The 24,657-nt window shown below is 39.1% G+C and overlaps 1 long non-coding RNA gene across 1 annotated transcript in view; it reads right to left on the minus strand.

Annotated features, from left to right (window-relative positions):
• The window catches only part of LOC115420993 (uncharacterized), a 31,183-nt gene extending 22,867 nt beyond the window's left edge, over positions 1–8,316 (minus strand). Inside the window, exon 1 of the long non-coding RNA XR_003935625.1 lies at positions 8,130–8,316. This is a non-coding gene — a long non-coding RNA (uncharacterized LOC115420993). The remainder of the gene's footprint in view (positions 1–8,129) is intronic.
• Positions 8,317–24,657: the final 16,341 nt, after the last annotated feature.

Here is a 24,657-nt window from a genome sequence, read left to right on the forward strand (position 1 = left end):
TATTTCCATTTTCTATTCGGTCCGGTTTCAACTGTCAGGTTGAAGTATAACGCATGCGGTTACATGATTGGGTCAATCTAGATATGCCCTCTCAGATGTTATAGCCTGCATTTTATTTGAACTTGATTTTTATTAGGAAAAATGTGTGGTGTTTTTAATTAAAATGAAATATATATATTGAATCATTAAAAAATGTTTTTTTTTTTATTAGTAATTTATTTAAATTTTTTCTATCAATTACTAGAAATTTCAGGCGACCCCATATGAATTCCAGTCGACCCCAAGGTTTAAAAACACTGTAGTAACACCTCCCATACCATCAGACCACCATCATTAGTCCACCACATTCAGAATCACTTAAGTCACCCTTCTTTGTCTTTGAGATGCTTGGTTTCAGCAGATCTTCTTGTCTAAGCATTGATAAGCAGTTGAAAATGTGTACCTAATAAAGTGGCCAGTGAGTGACAGCGATAGCATATCCATGAAATACGCCAAATCTTATTCATTCTTTCATTTTCTGAGCCCGCTTTATCCTCACTAGGGTCACAGGGGTCGCTTGGAGCCTATCCCAGCTACTTATGGGCGAAGGCGGGGTACACCCTGGACATTTCACTAGTTCATCGCAGGGCTGACATATAGAGACAGTCACTCTCACATTCACACCTATGGGGAGTTTAGATTAACCAATTACACCAACTCTTATTCATACCAAATCCATGTCAGTATAGGCTCTACCTTATTAGAAAGCTTAGATTCTCTGCAATTTAATCAAATTTATTTTACAATTTTCCTGAGCATTAAAACATAATTGGTAAAAGAATCACCTGGATAGTGATCAAAGTTAATGTTGCAGTTGCAGCTATACTATATCTTCTATGTTATTCATTCATTATGATTATGATCATTGGGTTATTTTCTGCTCTATGCACAGTGCATGATGTATATAATAGTAGTGGTGGTACTGATTAATGCTGACATTTACCTTCTGAACAACCATGCGTTTCACTCATGTCGCTGCTCGGATTAAAGAAATGTGTCTTTTCCCTGAGTTAATGTAAATTTTTTTTAGAAAATAATACATCATATTAAATGTTACTTTATGTTATTCATTGTCTGAGTGATAAAATTACTTGGCTGCTTTATAGTGATATGATTCATGTACAATAATATGTTAAATATACAGTGTGTAGATTAACAACAGTTTTCTAAAAAAAAAAAAAGTGCAGATTTTTCAGATGATGAAATTGTTAAGAAGATGAGCATCACATATATCAAATTTAAGGAATTTATTCAGTCATTCATTCTTTTTCCAAACCATTCAATCCTCTGGGGATCTTTAACAAAAATATTTCTCTATTTCTGATGTTTGTATAGCAAATATCAGGTTTAAGCGCCACAAATCCATGCCGAAAGTTTGAATGAAAAACAAGAACAACAGACAAATTCACATACAGCAACAGACATGATGTCAAATTTCTAAGATCTGCAGCTTTATGAACTGAAGTAGAAAAACAATTGTGCAAAATATTATCATGGTTTAACTGTAGTAATGGGATATATTAAAGATGTTGACAGAAATGAACCAGTTGGTCAAAAGATCACACAACATAATGGAACCAAAAATTCATTTCCACCAAATTATTTAGCAAAAGCAAAATACAGGGTGACCCAAAAAAAACGGGAACTTTTTAACAATCCAATAAAACCAAGTGTGATGGAAGAAAAATATTTTATTCATAGTAATTGAAACCTTAAAACATGCCATTTAAGAAACAATGATGGAATTTTCATTTTTTAAAAATTACTTCCTGTAGATGGCGTCCTCCTGTACGAATGCATTCTTGAAATCTGCTGTTGAGATTCCTCATTGACCGCTGCAACATCACAGCTGGGATACTGTGAATTTCATCCTGAATTCTCTGTTTTAACTCATCCAGAGTTCTTGGTCGAGTCGTGTACACTTTACTCTTGAGATAGCCCCACAAGAAAAAATCACAAACGGACAAATCTGGCGATCTAGGGGGCCAGGGAACGTTACCGAATCTTGAGATCACACGGTTACGGAACAATTCTCGCACAGCCTCCAATGGTAACTAAAATGGGGGTGTGTTTGTTTGCTCAAGGTCACTGTCTCGCAGTGCTGCCACTTGCTCATGTCTGCCAATACGCACTTCAAAAATTCCTGTTTTTTTGGGTCACCCTGTATTTGTAAATGATACTAAAATAATTTGAAGAAAATGGGTCTATTTCCATCGCTGACCTTTAACAGTGTTATATTTGTAATAACTAATAATAATAATAATAATAACAACCAGCCTTTAGACAATTGAAATCATTTCCCTCTTACAAATACCAGTTGCCATTCTCCTCAGTTCAGTTCATGATTTAACCTTTCAAAACCATTATGATTATTTGTTAACTGACAATTTAGCTGAATGTCACAAGAGAAGGTTGTTATTGCTGGCTGTACCTTTGTAATTATCTAAATGATCACTTTGGCTGTGTGGCCTTTTATCAGAAAAACTAAGAAAATAACTCATAAATACTATCTACTTTTCAATCTCCTTTCTTCCTGATAACATCTTTCTTCTTTATTAAAACTTGTCCCAATAAATGGTATCTTAAACATTAATTTACATTTTTGTAGGTATTAGAAAATAATATCAGGCTTCAGAAAGCTATCGAACCATAATAATATGTTCTTTTGTGCTTGTAATGACATTCAGAAATGTACTTTAACCCATAGCATCAGGCTGCCGGTGTTCCTGCTGCTTTCAGCATAATAATTTTGGCCTTTGCAATCAGCATTTACCAGCTTTTAGTCAGAAAAGAATAGCATCCAGCACTTGGAAATTCCCTTCAAAACATTCACGATGAGGCTACCTGACTGAGAAAGACAAAAACATTTCACAGTAATCAGCCCTGTTTCCAAGAACACAATCACCAAGAAACTAAATCGAGCCTAGACCTTGCTGTTATTCACACAACATAATTGCTTAGTTCGTCCATAAATGCTGAGGCCCTGATGAGATAAAGATCTAAGGATTGCCCTCCTGCCTGAGGCTGAGCATCGGAGGGCAAGGAGTCCTGGAAAATGACTCATGTGTGAGGCCTTACTTTGCCATGTACAGAGAGACTGGGCCTCATTACACATAATGGTGGGGAGAGATCAATACCTTACAACCTAAGCACCAAGTCATCAAAAGCAATTTATTCTGAGAAAGGTCCAACTACATAACCTTAAATAAAGAGTGAAAACAACATGAGCTTCGATCGTTTGACGCTTACATTACCATCATCCTTATCATCCTAATCCAGTCAAGTTAACCCACACTCTCAAAAATAGAGGTACGAGATCAGAACATTTATGTACCTATAAGTACATTTTTTAAGAATGTTCTCTCAAAAGTACAATATTGGTCTTTAGGAGGCCAGAATTGCACCTTTAGACTATGAAAAAGGGTCCAAAGTTATGCAAAGTACAAATTTGTACTATAAGGTACCCTGCAGCATTAAAAAAAAATGTGTGTAGACCATGAGAATAAGCTATAGGCTAGGAGAACTGAACAGTAGGCCTAATTATAGTTCAAACATTAGGCTTAGCGTGTTATTTATTATATATCATACTGTAATTACTCTATATTATATTTAATAATAATTTGTGTTTTAATTTAATAGCCCAGTTAGCTCAATGATAATGGCCTAATAATTTATTTATCTTATTAGAATCTCTGATTATTGCCATAATCTCTGTTTTATCAAGTTTTCATTCACACCTCCATGTCTTGATGTTGTAGCTTGCCTGTGCCATTTTTTTTTTTTTTTTCTCAATTAGGCCACCGGTTCAAACTTTAAACATCATGGCATTATCAACTATATGAGAGTTTTCTTTCTATGTAAAGTACTTAAGGCACAAAAATGGACCATTTCGAAAGGGTACAGAAATGCATCTCAAAAAAGTACACCCCCAGAGAGTCCGTAGCTAACATAGACACACCGCCATCTTCTACAACATTGATTCACCAGTAAAACCCATGGAGTTGGATCAATGACAGTGGATGAAAACACTTGTTTTAATGTTCAGTTATTGATATCTTTGCTGAAAAGTCAGTTTTTCTTGAGTTTTCTCAATTTTTGGTTATAATAACCCTCAACTTTACTCTGAGCTTTAATGAACATCCACGTGATCAGTAAATTAAATACAGGAAAATACATGATTTACACTGAAAAAAATGCAAAATAAGGAATATAATAATACAATCAATGGTGATAAATCTCTTCAGAAAGGTTAAATATAGAGAAAAATTTATTTGGGAACTGCCACAAAAGTAGCACTGGGTCTTCATGGGTTAAACCAGCAGAATATCACTTCTCTGTAATGATTATTCACTCCTTTATTATCAAGTCCTGCTCTAAATGATTCATTTAAACCATGTGTCATCCTCATTACTGAGGGCACACACTACCAACCTGACAGTGCTCATTAAATGAAATGCTTTTATTGAAACTTTAAAAATGCAAATTTCGCTCTGCAAAATGAAAGGAAAAATAGTATTTTAAAATACTGTAGTGGTCACGTTTGTTACAGACACACTAATGATGACACTTTGGACTGAACCAGACCATTCTATGACCTTCACAGATACCAGATCTTGGCCCAAATGAACACCTTCGGGAGAGTTGGATGTAGAAGACACTGCAACATCAAAACACAAGATGAGGGAACATGGGTGTTATTAGACCTGGGCATTCGGGGCTTAAGCCCTGGATGTTTTGGCAGTAGCCCCAGATCTTTGTTTTTGCTGTTATTTTTTTAAGAAAATAAGCAAATGAGTAAATACATGTCCTCTTCATCATGGGGACTTGCAGCCGTATATCCATGCGTATTGAGTGAAATTTGAGAGAGAGGGCATGAGATGGTATGGAGAACAGGGTGGGGGGCAACTTTTCACACCCTCTTAGCGACTTTTTAGTTTTAAAGCAACTAGTGACAAATGTAGTGACCTTTTGTGATGCTACTGGTGACTTCTATGGTGTTTTTCAGACTGTGACGTGGTATAACTGATCCCCATCATCCTGCACATGCCCCCCCCCCCCCCCCCCCCCCCCCCCCCGTGCTGTCGTGAACTATATTTAAAAAATGCAAAAGCAGTGCAGCAATTATTTACTAAACTTATGGCAAATTCATTTAAAATGAGCTGGTGAACTGACTGGAACTGATACCAGGGACGTGACAGCTTTACTGCTGCTTCCACTAGCTCACAGGAAGTTAGATCTAGAGTCTTTTTTACACCAGCACCCTGAGAATGAGGTGAATACTACGCTTTTTTACTTTAATGATACCCAAGGTGTTTTCATTGTGTCACATTTGCATTCCCAAATGCCCAGTGAAACTATCTCAGGTTTTGGTTTTTACTGTTTTTTGCATATTTTGTGTATCTAATAGGGCTGAGCAAGTTAACGCATTATTACCGCGTTAACGCATTCATTAAATACGACAATTTTTTTTTAATCTCACGTTAATGCCATTTTATTATTGTTCTGCCTTTCAAGCAAGTCTTAGTTAATTTATACATACATACATACATACTTATTTTGAAACTCATGCTTTTATTTTGGTGCTCCACATGCACCAAGCGCCGATGCCGGTGTAGCTGAGAGGCATAAAAACGAGCGAACTTTCCGAGTAATACTGAATCAAACTTTGTTTAACTCCTGCAGAAGCAACGCCTGTATGTATCAATCATTCTGTTGTTTACTAAATAATTTCACATGCAAACATGTTAGAAACATGTTTATGACGTTATGTTGGATGTGTTTATTACAATGTGCTATTAACGTGTTTAAGCTAATTCGTTTATGCTAGCAGTCACAGATGGGTTGCTAATTCTTTATGCAGGCTCATGTTAAGTTTATGTAAATTCATTGGTTGTGTTTAGGTATAATATGCCAGCCTTTGAACTAACCTTTACTTATTTATGATGTGATTGTTGTAGTAGCAGTCAATTTAAGTTTATAATAATTACATCTATGCATTCTCCGTGAATATGCATAGCATTAATAGACATAACTAATTGATTTATTTCGTCTTTATTTTATTAGTTAGTTCCTTCTTATGTCCGAACTGGCTACGGTAACACCGAAAGGACAAAACATACGTTAGTCCAACTTATTCCGACCACTAGAGAGCTCCCTTTGCTTGCTTTTAACAACTGAACATCACATATTATTGGGCTTATTAGTATTAGTACTTATTAGTGAGCTTAAGACTCCTGTCAGTCACTCACGAGCAGAAATAAACTGGTGTGGACATAAACATGGAGAAAAGTACCGGTCTGTTCCATGGACATTTTCATTTTAAATGTCTTCAGATGGTGGGGTTGAGAAGGACACAGTTGTTTATAAGCACTGCAATGTGGAATTATTTTTAATCACCGGAGTACTTCCAGTCTGACATATCACTTAAAGGCAAAACATGCTGTTGATGCCAGCAACCCCCCCCCCCCCCCCCCCCCAAAAAAAAAAAAATATAATTATGCAATTAATCGCAGAAATCAACGCAATTAATTGCGATTAAAATTTTCAATCGCTGCCCAGCACTAGTATATAAAAAAGTCACATTGTTGATCTTTCTGTCCCATGTTAAAATAAGTCTAGACATCTTTGGTAAATTCATTAATATACATTATATTGATTATCTTTACTATAGTGTCTTCACTCATTAGAAGCAAAATAAGTTAAACCAAATACCCACGTAGGATCAAATTTTATGACTTTATCACTTTAGCTGAAAGTATTTAAGCTGAAATCAGGTAGAATAAATGCCAGAAATGGAAAATACAAATGATCCTTTTGCACCTCTCTCCTCTGAGTCCAAATCAAAAGACTAAAAATACAGATGAATCTGATGTTGTTTCATGCTGTTGTGGAAAAGTGAGGCCACTGTTCCATCCTTCTGTGTTGAGACAAGCCCTTCTCAGTTCTCAAGTGGCAGCTCTTCGACTCCTTGCCTTGTCTCCTCATCCCTCCCACCAGAGGTGTGAACAGAAGAGTCGAAGTGAAATGTACTTATTGAAGACAACATGTGTAATGGCTCAAACGTCTTTCTGCTATTTTGTTAAAAAGCACCTCCTCTTTTACATGTCATGGGTCACAAATGTCAGTGAAGGGGTGGAGAAGTTGCAGAGGTGATTCAAATGAGCTTCAGGTCACATTTTACGGGTTTTCATCAGGAACTGCTTATTACAACTGTCACTCATGTATTTAATCCTCCTACCTGTCTGAAAACACCTGTGATTTGTTATGTTATGGTGTAGAGTTTCTACGGCCAATACAGGCAAAGTGTAGATGCACAAGTCTTGTTTCCTCTATGACCACGTGAATTAAAATATGCTGAAAAGTTTTGCTCAGCGATGCTAAAAAAAAAACTATCCAGCATACAGCTTAACCCTTTATAGTTCACTCATAGAAATACTATGAAATTCAAAATTTCAACCTTATGTGTTATTAGAGGACATAACAAAACTTTATTACTGTGGTGAAATTTTTCAAAATGTTTTATTATGCAGAAAATCAAGGTCAGTGAAGTTACTATATTTGGTTCCTTACCCGTAAATGGCAAAAAAATAAATAAAAATTTCAAAAATACAAGAAGTAAATATGAAAAATCCAAGAAAAACACGTTAGGTGCTAGGGACATGTATTTTAGAACATTAGAACATCGCTTTTTAGAACATTAAACCAACATAAGTGCTGATCCAGACCCCTGTCCACATCCACATTCTCCCTTTGAACATCATTCCTTGCATTAGTACCATTACTTCCTGGTACCTAACAAAGCAGGTACACTCACTGTTCATGCAGAGGTGGACCTTACAGACCCTGTAGACCACATTGGACCTGAGATTGTTGCCTCACTGTCATCACTGGAACTGTTGCTGTCACTGTCTTGTAATGTATGCGGAAATAACCAAAAATAGTCACTTGCCTGATAAAGGGTTAAAGCAAGTCTTGAGGCAGTTAAGTCAGTTTTTAGACATAATCTGTCTGTCGTTACAGCAACATAAGAAAGTCTGAACAAGCAGCAAACCCTGCAATGATTAAAGAAATGTTTAGAAAAATACTCTTACGTTTTAGCGCGGCTGATGAAATGATGACGCAGAACCACAGCCAGAGAGGTGAGAACCATGAAGGTGGTGCACATGGTCCACCCCCCTGCAGCCTGAACAGACAGCCGGGTTAAAATGAACCACCCATAGTGAGTCCTTCACCTAAGCGGTGGTGAACACCTTCTCCTCCTCTGCCTCTCTCTGCCTGCCTGCCCGGGATCAGGAACAAGAAGGGATTAGTCGATCCCAGATTAGTAAAGATGACATGCATTACACCTAAGCTATGTTTTGATGTGTTTGCATTTACTGCACATGAATCATACATTTACTGCATAGTCTTTACAGAAAAGCAGCTGTCTAAGCAGTATCCTCACATTAAAGATAATTTTGGCATGCCTTTAAGTAATTATTCTTCCTGTTTGTGCTGACTCTAAAACAATCCCTGCCTGCTTCGCTTTCAGTGTATGTGTTGGGGGATAAAATTCAGTCCTTTCTATGAGTCAAAAAGGACTCAAATATTAAGGCTAAAATATAGCAAGACCTCCACCTCAAAAGAGAAACTTCCATCACTTGCTCTGAAAGTACCTCAGGATGAGAATGAGCCAAGTGAACAGAGGCGGCTGAGTGAATCCCTACTCAGATCATTTAACTGAATCCATTAAAATTACTCATGACTCATGGATCTCTGTGTCCATTTACTGGGATCAGGTGAGTCCTATACCAGATTTAAACTCCAAACATCACCCAAATACTTTTTTTGCTCAAAAACACATCGGAATAATCCCAAAGGCATTAATTAGTAAAATGTGAGGTATTTCAGACTGTTTGAAGCCATTTTTGAAGAGGGTCATTTTCATGACCCCATTGAAAAATGGTGGTCGAAAATGACCCTTCCTGCTTGTGTGATTTGTAAAAAAGTGTAAAGGTGACTGTTACACAATATCATGAAAACTTCCAAGCAGTACAGTAAATGAAATGTCCTCTTGTGTCTGGTGAGCTGCTGACAGTTCAGTTTTTATATTTTTAAAGTTTACATTATATACACAAGATTTGCAGTCGTCTGATCGTCAGAGACAAGCAAATTTTTGAGTTGGATGATAATAAATTGTAACTAAGTAAGTAAACTTTATTTGTATAGCACTTTTCACAGACAGAGGTCACGAAGTGCTATACAGTGAACAACAAAATACAAACAATAAAATACACAATCTGTAACAGGTCTAGTACAGAGGCTGAACCCAAATGCAAGACCAGTAGACAGATGTTAAATTGAGAGTGTTTATTAAACACAGTCACAAAGGTTAGAGCACAACACAGAATAACTGACAAGTCTGAAGACGCTGAGCTCAGGACTGGACCTCTGGGTCATGAGCGGGGTCAGCGGGCAGCCAGCGTGGCCGAGCCGGAAAAATCCCAACGGCAACCCGACTAGGAAGAAGCAGAGGGATGTCAAAAAACAGTCCAGGTCATACACGGGTAGGCAATACAGAAGGCAACGGGACATGAGGAGCAGGCTAAACTCACGGTCAGTAATCCAGGCGAAGGGTCGAACACACAGGTAAACGTTGGAGGCTGAGGTATCACAGGGGTAAGGCAGAATCGGTAGTCGGATAAACGAACCAGGTCACAACAGACAAGTAGGCAGAACAGGAACAGGCAGAATCGGTGGTCGATAGACAAAACGGGCAGACAGACTGACAGGATCCAAGAAACGCTGGTAAGTAAGCACACAGGGTAGCAAACAAACTGGCAAAGACAGAGGGCAAGACACAGGGTTTAAATACACAAGAGGGCGGGAAGACAATTAGACACAGGTGGAACACATCAGGGAGGAGGCAGGTAATCAGGCACAGGTGGAACAATCAAGGAGGGGAAGTAAAGACACCAGACATGACACATGAGGGAAACTTAACAAAATAAAACAGGAAATGACAGACAAAACAAAAAAGACAAACAAGACAGACAAAATCCAGACACCGTCTGGGAGCCGACATGACACAATCATAGGGCAGCTCTATTGGCATTTGAAAGCCTGTTTAAAAAAGAAAGTCTTAAGCTGCTTTTTAAAACGCCCTGTTGACTTGGTTTTGGCCTCAGTAGCGATTCAAAATTTAATGAACTCATGCAAAAAAATGCATTTTCTTGTCAAAATATGACCAAATTAGCACTTCCCCCACAACATTTTGTTTTGCTTCCACATGGGCAAGGCAGCAATGTGTCAGTGCATCCTGCTGCCCCCTCTCAGCCTGTGATGCATAACCTGCTGTCACCCGTCTAAAGCATGTCACTGTCTGTGCCCTCGGTCCGAGTTCCGCGTGGTCTTCTCAAGACTCCACCTGCAAGCTTCCAGCACTGGGGGTGAGAGGCACACCATGCCTGTGCAGAATGTGCCAGGTGCCACAGCCACATGTGCCCTCCATAGCCAGCGCAAGCGTGCACGTGCCCATTATGGCCAGTGTCAGCATGCTGCGGCTGGCGGACTCCAAGTGACCTCATGAATTTACTTATTTTGGACTGATTCTGATTCTCTAGATTGGATTGAAATGTGCAAAAAACCAACTAAAATTGTATCTCTCCTGTTATTTGTAACAGATATTTGCTAAAAATAAAACAAAATAACCATGCAGCTTTTTTATTAAAACATAATTAAACTGCTGCAGAATCAGCTAAAAAGGTTAATAATTGTTTTATTGATTTGGACCTCACTGGTCATGATGATAGTGCACTGAGCACGTTATTTCAAAAATAGGACCAACATGTTTTGTGGTAGGACTAAGATTTTTGCAATGGAAAAATTTACTTCCACATCAAATAATACAAGTTCCTTTTTTATATTTTTATACATTACAGAATTTGGACATAACTCACACAAGTTCCATAATATGTTAGTGTAATATTAATGTTACATCCAGGCTTTCAGTGCCTCACTACTGCTGCTCTGAAATGACACAATACAGTAGCTAAAATGGATAAATTTTGTGCTGACCAGTCGACAAAGTGTCAAATCAGACTTGTCAATGAGCTTCTTGGGGCTAGGTGAGTATCCATGTGATTTAACAATTGAAATAAAACACTGATAATCATTGATTAATAGGAAAAAATATTCAGCAGAATAATCAATTACAAAAATAATTGTTAGCTGCAGCCCTAGTGTGGATGTGCTTTAGCATTATGAAAGCTTACTGATTCATGCAAAACTACTCACCAGATACTCCTTAATGAGTTGGTCCAGGTCTTCTCCAAGGTAAAGAATTTGACACTTCAGCAGGCACTCTCTCTTTACATTGACTTCAAGGCTCTAGATGAGTGCACATACACAAAAATTATGCTTTCTACTTTTACATCAAATGGAAACATAACACAAGACTAAGACAGGCACAGAGTTACAGTAATTGTGATCACATTTGGGTCTTTACCTGAGGTCTTAAAGAATATTAAAGGGCCTATGTCATGCAAAATTGACTTTTTGAGGTTTTAACCATGTTAAAATGTGAATTCCTCATCAAAAACACCCCCAAAGTGGTATTTTGCAACATGCAGGCCTTTTTCAGATCTCCTCTGGAATGTCTCTCTCAGAGCTACAGTTCCTCTGTCTCTGAACATGAGGCTCGTCCAGTTCACACGTGTGAAAGTGAGGCCCACGCCTTCAGGAAGTGTCTGCTGCAGCCCCTCTTCAGTCCATTCAGTAAAGAGATCATTTTTACCGCAGCAACAGCTGTGTTTTTTAGTGAAACAATAATGTCTAAGTGGGAGAGATGGAGATATTTACAGCTTTGGGAAAATCCTGATCAGAAGAGGATGATTGTAGATCACATTCATAGGTGCAATTGCCAAACCTGCCCTGGAGGATGATAACGTAGCACGCACGATTCATAACTTATAATCACTGGTTAGTGTTTGTAGTGTGCTCCTAAAAAGCTGCTTCTTTAGGAAGAATGAACAAAGTCTCACAGCAGAAAACACATTTTTGCGACTTAAGACATTATCTATGGCTCAAAAAGAACATTTGCTGCCACTGTGCAGACAAGATGCTAGAAGAGCCACTCTGTCTCAACTTTGAGCAGAAATTATCGCACTCTACCTCACATCACTGCTCACTGATTGGAGATATAGGTCTTTTTGTTTAGTGTGGAGCATCGGTAGGTGCTTCCTGGAGGGGGCGGGTAATGAACGCTCTACGTCAGATTGTCATGGCTACTAATTTTCTCAGAAAGGGAGGGGCTGCTGCTCAACAAGCAGGATTCATGAATCAAACATGCATGAACCAAGTTCAAAAAATTTGATTTTGCTTGATATTGCTCCATTAAGTGACAAAATTGGACACATAACCACCATGTACAAACAATGACATCTCAATATTTCTGATGGAAATTAAACGAAACAAGAGTGTCATGAGTTGATTGGAGTGTATTTACCATATCCAGAGAATTGTATTCAGTTTTCAAATCTATTTTTAAAACTATAATTTCAAACCACAATTGTGACTTTCTAATTCAGAATACAAGTTACAAGGCAAACAAAGGATATACACAACATACCCGACTACATACCAGATCAAGAACTTTAAGTATCTTCTGGGTCTTCTCTCTGATAACTCCTCCCTTCCTTCTGATGAGCTCGATCAGCTTGCTGTACTGCTTGTCCAAACAAGCCAGGAATCTTGTCCAAAGTGGTACAGTTGTAATCCTGATAAATTCAGCATTGATCTTAAATATATAAAATAAAACAAAACAAAACACAGAAGAATGATTACATGACAGCTACATGTGAGATTGTGACATCAATTCTGAAAACATGCATTTTGAACAAAATTGTCATTATTTCATGGCAGATTTCTTATAATAGGCAATTAATATCCTCAACTTTACTGGCCACCACTTATATAGTTCAAAATATTACATGCCTCATCCACTGTGAACAACGCAGGCCATCTTTCTCTCAACTCTTCCACTCCCAATTCCTTTTCCACAATTTCTTGTCTTCGCAGTGAAAAGGTTTTGACCATTTTGTCCTTTATCACTGCATGATTGTCTCGTTTCTTTACTTCTGTTAAAAGTGACAGTCTCTCATTTTCCAGTTTTTCTGGAGTCTCTCCTGTTGGAATGTCAGGTATGTGGTTAGCTTCTCCTCTCTTTGGTCTCTTTACTTTTTTTGCTGGCAAGGCATCCTCTGGGGCTTTGGACTTCAATGAATTGACAAGTAGCTCAGAACAACCAGTGCCCTTTAGCTGAGTTCGGTAGTTACCCCATTTTTGTCTTTAGCCACTGCTTCAAAACATTGCAGCCATTGTATGAACCGGGTTCAGAAAAGCATGGATGCTTCTTGATTAGAGCTTCAGCAACTTCACTGAAGTCAGCATCTGTTGGGTAAGCTTTGAACTTGAATATTTCTTCAGCTACCCTTTCCAGAATATCGGACTTTGTTTTTGTACTGTGTGTAAACCTTGTCTTGTTTGACCTATACTCTGCATTTCCTCTTTCAGACTGCAGTTCAGTGTCATACAAAAACTTAGGGATTGGAAACTCTCTAGGTCACATTTGACTTCTTGTAGACACTGAGCTTGATGGCGAGGAAAGGATCTCTGTCATCTAAATAGAAACTTGAAGACTGGGGAGACTGTGCATCCTCCAAGACTGTGACATTGAATCTTTGGCTGCAATCATCAGTTATTGGGATGACCTTGGTAGTTGTAAAATCCTCTAGTTCAGCTGTAGATGTCAAATTTACCAGTGCATCTCCAAAGTCTTTGTCTTGGTACTGTAGTCTGAATTCCCCATTCAAGCCACATACTTTCCTGACTTCATCCATGAGTTCCTCCATTGTTTTTGGTATTCCATCTGGCAGAACTAGCTTCCTGGTGTCATCGGGCCTTAGAATAATTCGCAACTTGGCTGGCATCTTCACTGCTGTGTCACCCAATACAGAACAATCTAAAAATAACAAGAAAAAAAAACAAATATTTCAAATAATGGATTACACTTTTGTTAAACTTAACAAACCCGTGTCAGGTTTGTAAGAGCTACACTGTCATAATTACTCTTTCACATGGTAAGTTACTATTCTGGCCATAGCTGCCCTGGAGTAGACTAATGGATGCAAGGCTGCCAGTCTGCACTATCAACCCCTCACCCACTGCCTGTATGAATGTAGTGTGTGAGTGAGTGGTTGGTGATGGACGGAGGGGCCGATGGCGCAAAATGGCAGCGGTCTGCCCCTGGCAACTGTGGCTGCAATAGTAGCTCACCATCACAAAGTATGGACTAAAAGAATAATGACAACAGTGTAGCACTTTGAGAAGCTTATGACACAAGTTTGAAAAGCAGCATACAAGTGTAAGGCATAATTATTATCATATTCATAATAATAATAATACACTTGTATTGTGCTTTACAAGCCTGTATTACAAGTTTCTCAAAGCGCTACACTGTAGTCATTTTTCATTCACTCCATACTTGGTGGTTGACGGAAGCAAGGCAACCAGCCTACGCCATCAGCCCTTCCGGCCACCACACATTCACGCTCTCATTACACTCACACAGGCAGTGGGTGAAGTGTCTTGCCCAAGGACACAACGACAGCCTGCATCTGCCGGAGCCGGGATTCGAACCCCCGACAACCCGCTCTACCATCTTTGCCACTGTCACCCTCATACATACAAATAATATTCACTGCTTGGTGTGCATGTGTGGATCACCTACTGCAGCGGTGAATGATTCCAGAAAGAGGACACCTGTAAATACAAAGGAAATAACATGTATTTTTTTAGGAGACAGTGATTATTATTCCCATAACTACAAGTTCTGGTCTTTAAACTATCTCTGACATATGTATGTAGTGTTTCTCTTTAATCAGTCATTGCTCTCACTATTGCAACACATAAAATATGTAATAGATAAATACATAAATAATAAAAGTAGTATACAATAACTTCACAACATTTGAAAGGTTTTTAAGGGACTGCAATAGAAAATATAGCCATCGTAGCAAAATGGACATTGGATTTAAAATGTGCATTGCAACACTGTCAGCCTCTCCTATCTTTAGGTTCACAGGGTGCAAGAGTTTACAACAGGCACAAAAAATCCAACACGACCCTACCCAAGCTCGTTCACATTCTGTCTGATCCCCACCCAGACCCAAACCATACCCTGCACGCATGTGCCCCATCCCAACATGCGCATATTTTAACACTGAATATTGAGTAAGATTGTCATTATCAGCCCTGCCACAGACTTCATGTGTTCGGTGCTGCATGTCCAACCCGTGGCGTTCACCGAGCGGGTTCAAAAGCGGGTGCTCCTTCACCCTTCACATCCCCCGCATCCCTCGCTTTCTTTCTCTCGTCGTTTCTGTAGCATCGCAGTAAAATCTCATATACGCGTTAACTTAAACACAGAGAGAAAGCCTGGTCCTGTCCATGCCATCAGGCAGAAACAGTACCCCTCCTCTACTTATCACTCTCCACTCTTGGTCTGCAACAAGCTCACCAGTACAGAGTCACGGACACGACGGAGGGCTGCACATCACCTCCGCTAAAATACAGTTAACTGGTGAAAAGCACCTTACCTTGTTCTCTACCTACTAAAACTATGGATCTGTAAGTCACGCATTTCGGCCTCCGCTCGGCAAAGTCTGTCCCCGGAGCACCCCCTCTCCTCCTGTCTAAACTTTGGCTTGGCTGCAGCTGTGTGTCTGTGAGGGGCTGCGACCCCGCCATCGAAAAAACATGTCCAGACACTGGCAGGCCTCTTCAGTTGAATTAAGCACTATCTAGACACAAATATTATATTTGGTATTTTTTTTAACTTACGCGACTGCAAAATATTATTAGCAACAGTTGGAGATGGCAATATTAGCTAGCTTAGCAGTTCATACTTCGGCACAAAACACTCAGACATCTGCAAAGTACTTCCCGGTTCTTTGACTTAATGTTAATTTCATCAAAAACAAATATGTTACTCTAGGCAACACAAATGCAAGCTCTTACCTTGTTTAATTGAGTTTTTTCGCATGTGGAGACGGTTCTTTGCTGCGAAGCGAGGTAATGGCGGACAGCAGAAATTTTCACGGACCGAGACGTTATGACGTCACATGCTCATGTGACACCGCAAAACTTTGGTTTAACCTTGAACTGCCGCTCAAGTCAAAGTAACAGAGGGTGTGCACGTGACGTCACCGCTAGCGGAACTCACCATGGTTACGTCCACTGAGTGGCAGAAAGAGGGAGCTGAGTAGTGGCTTTGACTTGAATACTGCGAAAACTTTAGAACAATCTAAAAAATGGGGCAGAGCTGTTGTGCCATTGATCGCACAAATAGGTTTAAAAAGTACTGGGAGCTATCGTTTTAGCGGTAACCTAAAGCCAAAGACAGAAGAAACAGATAGATCATTGCAATTTGTAGAAATAACTGGAATCCTGGCAACGAAACCTGGATTTGTGGTTGCCATTTCATGTCAGGTAACGTTAATTTATGCTGTATTCTTGCGTAAAATCATACCTTAAATTACATATGGTTTTGGCTAACGTTACTTCTTAGTAAAGCTCTTAATGTTAGCATCTGTCATTTAGTTCTATATTTCACAACCGAAACGTTTTTGTCTTCCGTTGTGTGATTCTGAACCTTGTGCTCTACATGATTTGTAAACTAGCTTAAACTGAGGCTAACCTAGTTTTCCAAATAAGGGGGTACTCTGGCACAAAACTGTTGTAGCTGTGTTGTATCAAGTATTTGATGTTAACTCTACTTAAATCTCCACAGTACCAGTAGATCATCCACTCACTTGGGTCAATACTAAGGGTTCAACTCCAGTAAATCAGTAGTGAACTGTGAGCACTACTGCTGGGCCTTTACCTTGGAAATCACCGCCAAGAAAATACGTCTGCACTGACAGAAAACCTCAAAAACAATAGTATGTTGAATTGAAAGCACTCACCAGCTGTAATCCTCTAATTAATGATGACGAGGATGTCAACAACTCTTTGGCTTTTGTATGCTTTCAGCCTTTGCATTGTGGATTTTCCCGGCGTTGAAATCAGGTTCATATAAATGTCAGGATACGTAATTTCCGGCCACATATCAATGTTCGTAGATCACTTGTTGTTTGGTAGCTTGTATGGATCCATGTCCAGTCCGATTGTCTTTAATTTCATGTTATATTCCACATTTTTCCCGGTCTGGCTGTTGTTACTGCTATGCTCTGCCATGTTGAGCTGGTTTGTTTTTGCCACTCAGTCTGACTTAGAGGGGCGTGGCCCAGGGGGGAAGTGACATATGTGCATTCCCTCTATATTTTAATGTTTATCTAGAGAGCGGAGCACTTACTTTGAGGCAAAGTGAAAACAGAAGGTATGAATTGAAAATCACAATTTTTCATTGGACCAATGTAAATATTCTTTTTGGATGAATTGTACTGATGTTTCACTTTTTTCAGTGTAGTTGCATCACAACATTTGCACATATAAGGTCAAGACTTCTGATGAACATTTCTCAGAGTACACCATAATTGTTTGTCAGCAGCAGCGGTTGTAGTACGTAATGAAAATATGTCCAAACTTCGAGCCAGTTACCTAAAATGTTCAGTTGTTGGTTGAACAGGACAGAGCAGCATAGCCAACAACCTGGAGGGGATGGGGCATGAAGTGGCTCATTTACATTTAAAGGGCCAGTGCTTATAAACAACCTTTCTGGTGTCATTACTCAGAAATAGGGTTGAAGATGGATCTGTGGAGTTGAATTATTGAATAATTCAGACCCAAGCAGAGCATTTACAGTTTATGTAGACCACAGGGAAATGTTTTAATAATTCCATTTTTTTTAAGCAAAATGTCACTCCTTTAAATATAGGAAAATACCTGATTTTCACTTAAAAATGTAAAATACAGAGCATAATATTACAGTAAATGGTAATAAATCACTTAAAAGTTATAAATAAAAATAAAAAAAAAATTTGGTGCCACAAATGCAGCACTGGGTCTTTATGGCTTAAGTATATAGTTATGTCATCAGAAGATCTAGATAGTAATAAACATCTCTGTTGTCACGTTTTACTACCAGTACCAGGATATCCTCCTTTGACTATTTCACTCTTATGTACTGGGGATATAATGGCCTCTTTCTATAATACGTAACATAATATAATGAGTGTCAAACAGTGTCACATAATAGTAGCCTGACATAATAAGGAAGGCTCCAGGACAGAACAGCTATAAATACACACAACAAACACACATACACGGACACACACACACAATCCCAAATCAAATCTAAAGTCTTTTCATTCTGCGTCTCATTAGGGTGAAGTTGTGTTTCTTGCAGACAGAAGGACGTGGATATTCTCCAGCCAGTGATGACATTTCAGGCAACAACATTTGTGACTCTGCTGTCGAAGCTCTGTCATGAAACCTCTGGTGCACGGACAGCAGACAGATGAAAGTGGCTTTCAGGAATGTCAAGCTGCAGCGATGTGGCTGTGCATCTCATCTACACCTTTGAGACAAGCTCTTGCTGCCTAATTGGAAAATTCTTCAGGCCTGTTTTCAAGCTCTGTGTTGATGGAGAGCTGCTCGAACTCACTGATGCCTAAAAATCAAGAGCGTCTCTGAGCTGTTATTTATGTTAACTTGCATGTGCATGTAGAACGAGCTGAGAATTAATGGGTGTTACGACACATACATTTGTAGATGCATTTTGAGCAGTCTTGTCTGAGGTTACTAAATGTCATGAATTGTATTGTTACCATTACACACTTTAGTTACACACAAGACTTTAAGCCCGAACTGCATTAATATCCTGTCCACACTAACATGGATATTTTTCTAAACAGAGTTTTTGTTCTTTGTTTTGAAACACTTCAGTCCACACAAGCAAATAGCACAACCAAAATATCTCCTCTGCACAACAAACCTGTGAACTTAAAACTAGCAGATACAGAGGCTTTAGTCCAGGGGTGTCAAAAATATAACCCAAAATCAGGTCCAATCCGGCTTGTGGGATGAATTTATGAAATGCAAAAATCACACTGAAGATATTAACAATCAGTGGTGTCAAACTCATTTTAGATCAGAGGCCACATACAGATCCCAAGTGGGTTGGACCAGTAAATCAGTAGCATAAAACATAAATAATGACAATTCCAAATGTTTCCTCATTGTTTTTGTGTAAAAAAAAAAAAAAGTAAAATTACTTGACAATGTTTACATTTACAGTTTATCCTTTCACAAAAAATGTGAATTTCCTAAACAAATATAAACCTGAAATGTCTTACGAGAAGTGCAATTTAAACAATATAACTGCCTGTTGATAATGTTTTGTGCCTTTGTGGATCCACTGTGAACTGCAAGTCATTATGCACATGTGTTAATGATAAGCTAAGGCATAAACTTGTTAAATATTGTTGTAAAAAAATAATTAAAAGTGCACTTTTTTTCTTTTAAGAAATTTTAGGTTGTTCATTTTGTTTCCATTTTTCAAAGGATAGTTTGTTGATGTAAACATTATTATAAGGTAATTTTACTGTTTTCACTATTATTATTGTACTGGTCCAATCCACCTGAAATCATATTGGGGTGTAGGTGACCCCTGAACTACACTGAACAAAAATAGAAACGCACCACTTTTGTTTTTGCTCCCATTTTTCATGAGCTGAACTCAAAGATCTAAAACTTTTTCTGTGTACACACAAGGTTTATTTCTCTCAAATATTGTTCACAAATCTGCCTAAATTTGTGTTAGTGAACACTTCTCCTTTACTGATCTGCCTTGGCGGAAGTCTGCGCTCTCTGAATGCTTTTCTAGTATAAAATATTACAGTTCTAAATTATGTTTATTATTTTCAGCTTGAAACTGGATATTTGTGATTAATGGTGTGTTTTGGGCTCTACAAAATAAACTATGCTAAGTTGACATTGCAAATGCTGCGCAATAGCCTTATACACTGACAATATTTTTTTTTTTCCATATCTCTTTTTACCTGCTGCAACTGGGGTCTGTCCTCTGGAAAACAGGTCTGTTAAGTTCACACATTTGGCAGTATCTTCTTCTAACACCTTCCTTTTCTTTAGCCTGGCCTTTTCAGCGTCACCTGGCCATCACCACCGAGTGACGCTTTGTGCTATTCTGTTGCTATATTTAATTTTACCGCTCCAGAAAAGACAACTTGTGGGTCCAACCAACTTAACCATTTTGGAGGGAAGAATTCCAGAACCCATCTAATCTACTGCGATATAGGGGCTGTGCTGTCAGATGAATGGAGAATGAATGCAAGAAGATGAATAGAAAACTGACAGTTAAGTGTCCAAATTGTTTTTCCCATCCAACCGGCACAAACTCGAGACTGACATGAGGGATCCTCTTGAATCTCCTGATTAGCTACTCCAGGCCTGCACCTGGACTTGATGTTTCAGGTGCTTTGTCATAATAAGAGGCAATAACAGGCATGCATAGAACTGAGTGTGGTGACATTGTTTCCAATCTCTCTGTTTTCCCAGTTCACACAGATACACACAAACAGGAATTATTTAAAAATCCTCACTTTGGAAAGTGTTACTGAAAATCAAAATAACCACTGATGTGTGAATAAGAAGCCCAAAAGTAGAGAAAAATATCAATATGATGAATATCTGCATTAGTGTACACAGGGCACAAGAGTAAAAGCTTTCAGTCCCTAACAGGTGTTTTCAGTTACTCCTGTTTATTGGACTGAAGAATCTACTCTGGTTAATTGTGTATTGTCATCATAACCAATGCTAATAAAATGATAAATGTTCATGTGCACGAAGAGCTCTGATACATCAAAATAAATGATAACACCTGTGCTGGCAAAGTAAAGGCCTCTAAAGATATGTTTATCAACTGTTTGACAGAATCTCTTTTATAGCCAGTCGTTTGTTGTTGATGTTGTTAGCTAACTGCATCACTAAAGCCTATCGGTATGGGACAAGTATAACCAAGCAGACACCTCCAAGCTGAAAAGAGGAATAAACATGTTGGTGCTGAAAAATAGTTTTGAGTTATAGTTCATTGTCTTCTTCGGGGCAGCCATGGCTCAGATGGTAGAGTGAGTCGTCCAATAACCGCAGGGTTGGCGATTCGAATCCTGCTCTGTCCATGTGCTGTTGTGTCCTTCGGCAAGACACTTCACCCTCCTTACCTCCAGTGCTGCTACTCACTGGTGGTCGGAGGGGCCGTAGGCGCAGATTGGCTGCCACGCTTCTGTTAGTCTGCCCCAGGGCAGCTGTGGCTACAGATGGAGTTTACCACCACCAGAGGGAGAATGTGAGAACGAATGAAAATGAATAATGGATCCTCTGTACACGCTTTGAGTATACATTCATAGAAAAGCGCTATATAAATCTAATCCATTATTATTATTATTATTATTTATAAAAAACTGAGGTGAATTTTGATCTGACTAATCTGTTTAGATTATCCAAAGCCAAAAGAGTATGCTTAATTAAGTGAGTAGCTGCAGTGATTGACAGGTGAGCGTTGTGTCCTGCTGTGTGGACATTACTGATTTTAACTTAGCTGCGGAGTCTGACATCCAGAGCTCGCCCAGGTAGCTCTAATGTAGTTGTGTTTAAGGAGCTACATTTAAATAAAACTGTTAGAGGGTTCTGTCATTAAATTTACCAGTACTTAACTACAACAACCGGTGCAAGGATTTAAAAACTGAATTTTCAATATTAGCTGTCTGTCTGTCTGTCTGTCTGTCTGTCTGTCCATGTATGTGCAAAAACTTTGGCATGCACCAGTGGTTTCTCAACCATGGGGGGCAGCAGAGGGTCAACAATGATAAGGTGAGGGGAGCTCACTTTCACTTTCTCACAGCTTTATCGAAACATCCTCCACATACAGTAACAGGTCCGTCACATTACTTGTAGAATTATGTATATATGGGGGGGGGGCGCATTGTCCATCCATCTGTAAGTGCAAAAACTTTGGTGTGATCTGAAGGCCGAGGGTTTTCAAGTACGCGGACGTTATGTTTCTTTATGGTGTGGTGTGCACTGCTTGACCCCTTGGCCAGGTCGCCCTTGTAAAAGAGATCTCAATCTCAATGGGATTTTATCTGGTCAAATAAAGGTTAAATAAAAATAAAATCTATTTATAAATAATGCATTTTTCAGAATCTGAACACCTAGATGCTCTGTTATCTCTGTGCTGATTTAGGACTTACACAACTAGCCTGGCCACTTTCCCATCACCTGCTGATCGAGGCAGATGAGTGACTGTATGAAGTGATACATGTTAAGGCATCATGAACCATCAGAAGATATTTTTAGATTATCAGTAACACCTTCCTGTTCTGGTTTCCAGTAGCTAATAATAGCTACGGGAACATTTTTTCTGTGGTTTCAGGTCAGCGTAAAAGTAGACTTTGTCCAGGTGTAGCTGTGTGTCAGACCCACGGGATCCAGTGAAACTCGGTTACCATCACTTTCTGGAAATGACAAGACCTGACAAAAGGAATATGTGTCGCCATGGTGACAAGTCACTGCCCAGCTGCCTCCATTTGTTTGACACTCATGGGAGACTGAGTCTATTATCTGACTCTGGTGGTGCCGTCTACCTGCATCAGAAACACTCCAGTCAGACAGTAGAATCATTTTCCAGTGTTTTATTGCATTAAACAGGTAATATGTAGTCATTAATTAAACTTCAATAATCATCCAATATTGTGACTGTAACTAAGTGGAAACATGGTTAAAAAAAAAAAAGTGAAAATAAAAGAAATCACACATTTCTTTACTAAATCAAGAATACACACATACTTGGACATATTCAAGATTAGGAAAAAAAACAACTCTGAAACTAAAATGCAGATATAACAAAATCTTCTATGGCATTTGATGATAAGATGCACAGTTTTAATAAATTACTAACTGGATTTGAAAAATGAGTGTCTTCCTCCCTGCGTGGACCTCCCACTGGAGCCTTCGACAGAGTCTCGCCTGGAGCGTCACATAGCAAACAGGCAACCATTAATCATTGATTAAAAACATTTACATCTCATTCAATTTAATTATTTCTTGTTCCTGAACAGTGGGACTGCCAAACAGAGTATCTACATAAACTACCAGCATGCAGGAGGTTTGTTGGGTTATCTGGCTCAAGTTCACCTGAAACTGGAAAGAGAGGAAAAACACATTGTGCTGGCTTGGTCTTTTATATAGAGCTCATTATTTTTAATAAATCAATCAATCAATCAATCAATCAACCTTTATTTATAAAGCGCTTTTCATGCACAGATGCAACACAAAGTGCTTTACAGAATTAAAAACAATTACACAATAAAAACAGAATAACAATTACAAAGAAAACCCCTCCCTCCCACCCTCCATACTAGACACGCACACACACACACACACACACACACTTACACACTTACACACATGCACACGCACACAACAGGGAGACATGGCATGGCACTGTGGATCAAGGAAACGCCACCTTTGGGGCCGTCCACACTGGGAGGAGCCGCAGGCCGTGCCATCGGGGGGACCAGCACCCAGGCCCCCCGACTCCGACAGACAGGTGGACCCCCCACATCGAAGGGAGGACCCCCAGCCAGTCGGGCCAAAGGGACCCAAGGACAGTACCCCCACTAGCAGACCAGACACAGCTCCCAGTGTGGAGGACCCCCCTGAGGAAACACTGGTGTTAAAAGCTAAAGACTAAAAGCATAACATAGGACTAAGAATAAATAAAATAAAATAAATACAGTACCAAGAGTAAAATACGTAAGATTATAAATAAAATAGAATAGATAAAGTATCAGTGATAAATAAAACAAAATAAGAACAAGAAGAGTTTAAAAAATTAGTTAAAAGCCTGATTAAAAAGGTGTGTCTTTAATCTTCTTTTAAAAATAACAACGGTCTCTGCAGTCCTGAGGCTCTCCGGCAGGCTGTTCCACAGGTGGGGGCCATAGTGGCTAAATGCTGCCTCACCGTGGGTTTTTGTTCTGGGTTTTGGTATGGTTAAAAGGCCAGTGCCGGAGGACCTCAGGGTCCGCGAGGGTTGATATGGTAAAAGCAGATCAGATAAATAGGAGGGCGCAAGGCCGTTAAGACATTTAAAAACCAGCAAGAGAATCTTAAAATCGATCCTGAAGCGTACGGGGAGCCAATGCAGCGACTCTAAAACGTAATGTGCTCCCGCCCTCTGGTCCTTGTCAGCACGCGTGCGGCTGAGTTTTGTAATAATTGGAGATTTAAAATACTCTTTTTGGGAAGACCAGAGAGCAGGGCATTACAGTAATCTAAGCGACAAGAAATAAAAGCATGCATTAGCACCTCCGTACTGGCCTGAGAGAGAAACGGGCGGACTCTGGCTATGTTCTTAAGGTGATAAAAACCTGTTTTTGTTATATTTTTGATATGTGGGATAAAATTCAGCTCAGAGTCAAAAATCACGCCCAGATTTTTTACTGATTGTGTTGGTTTAAAATCTTTTAGTTTTGGTAAAAGTTTCTCTCTCTGGCCTTCAGGACCTATAACTAAAACCTCAGTTTTGTCCTGGTTGAGCTGTAGGAAATTCTCTGCCAT

Source organism: Sphaeramia orbicularis, chromosome 1 (genome assembly GCF_902148855.1).
Source record: "Sphaeramia orbicularis chromosome 1, fSphaOr1.1, whole genome shotgun sequence".
Taxonomy (NCBI): domain Eukaryota; kingdom Metazoa; phylum Chordata; class Actinopteri; order Kurtiformes; family Apogonidae; genus Sphaeramia; species Sphaeramia orbicularis.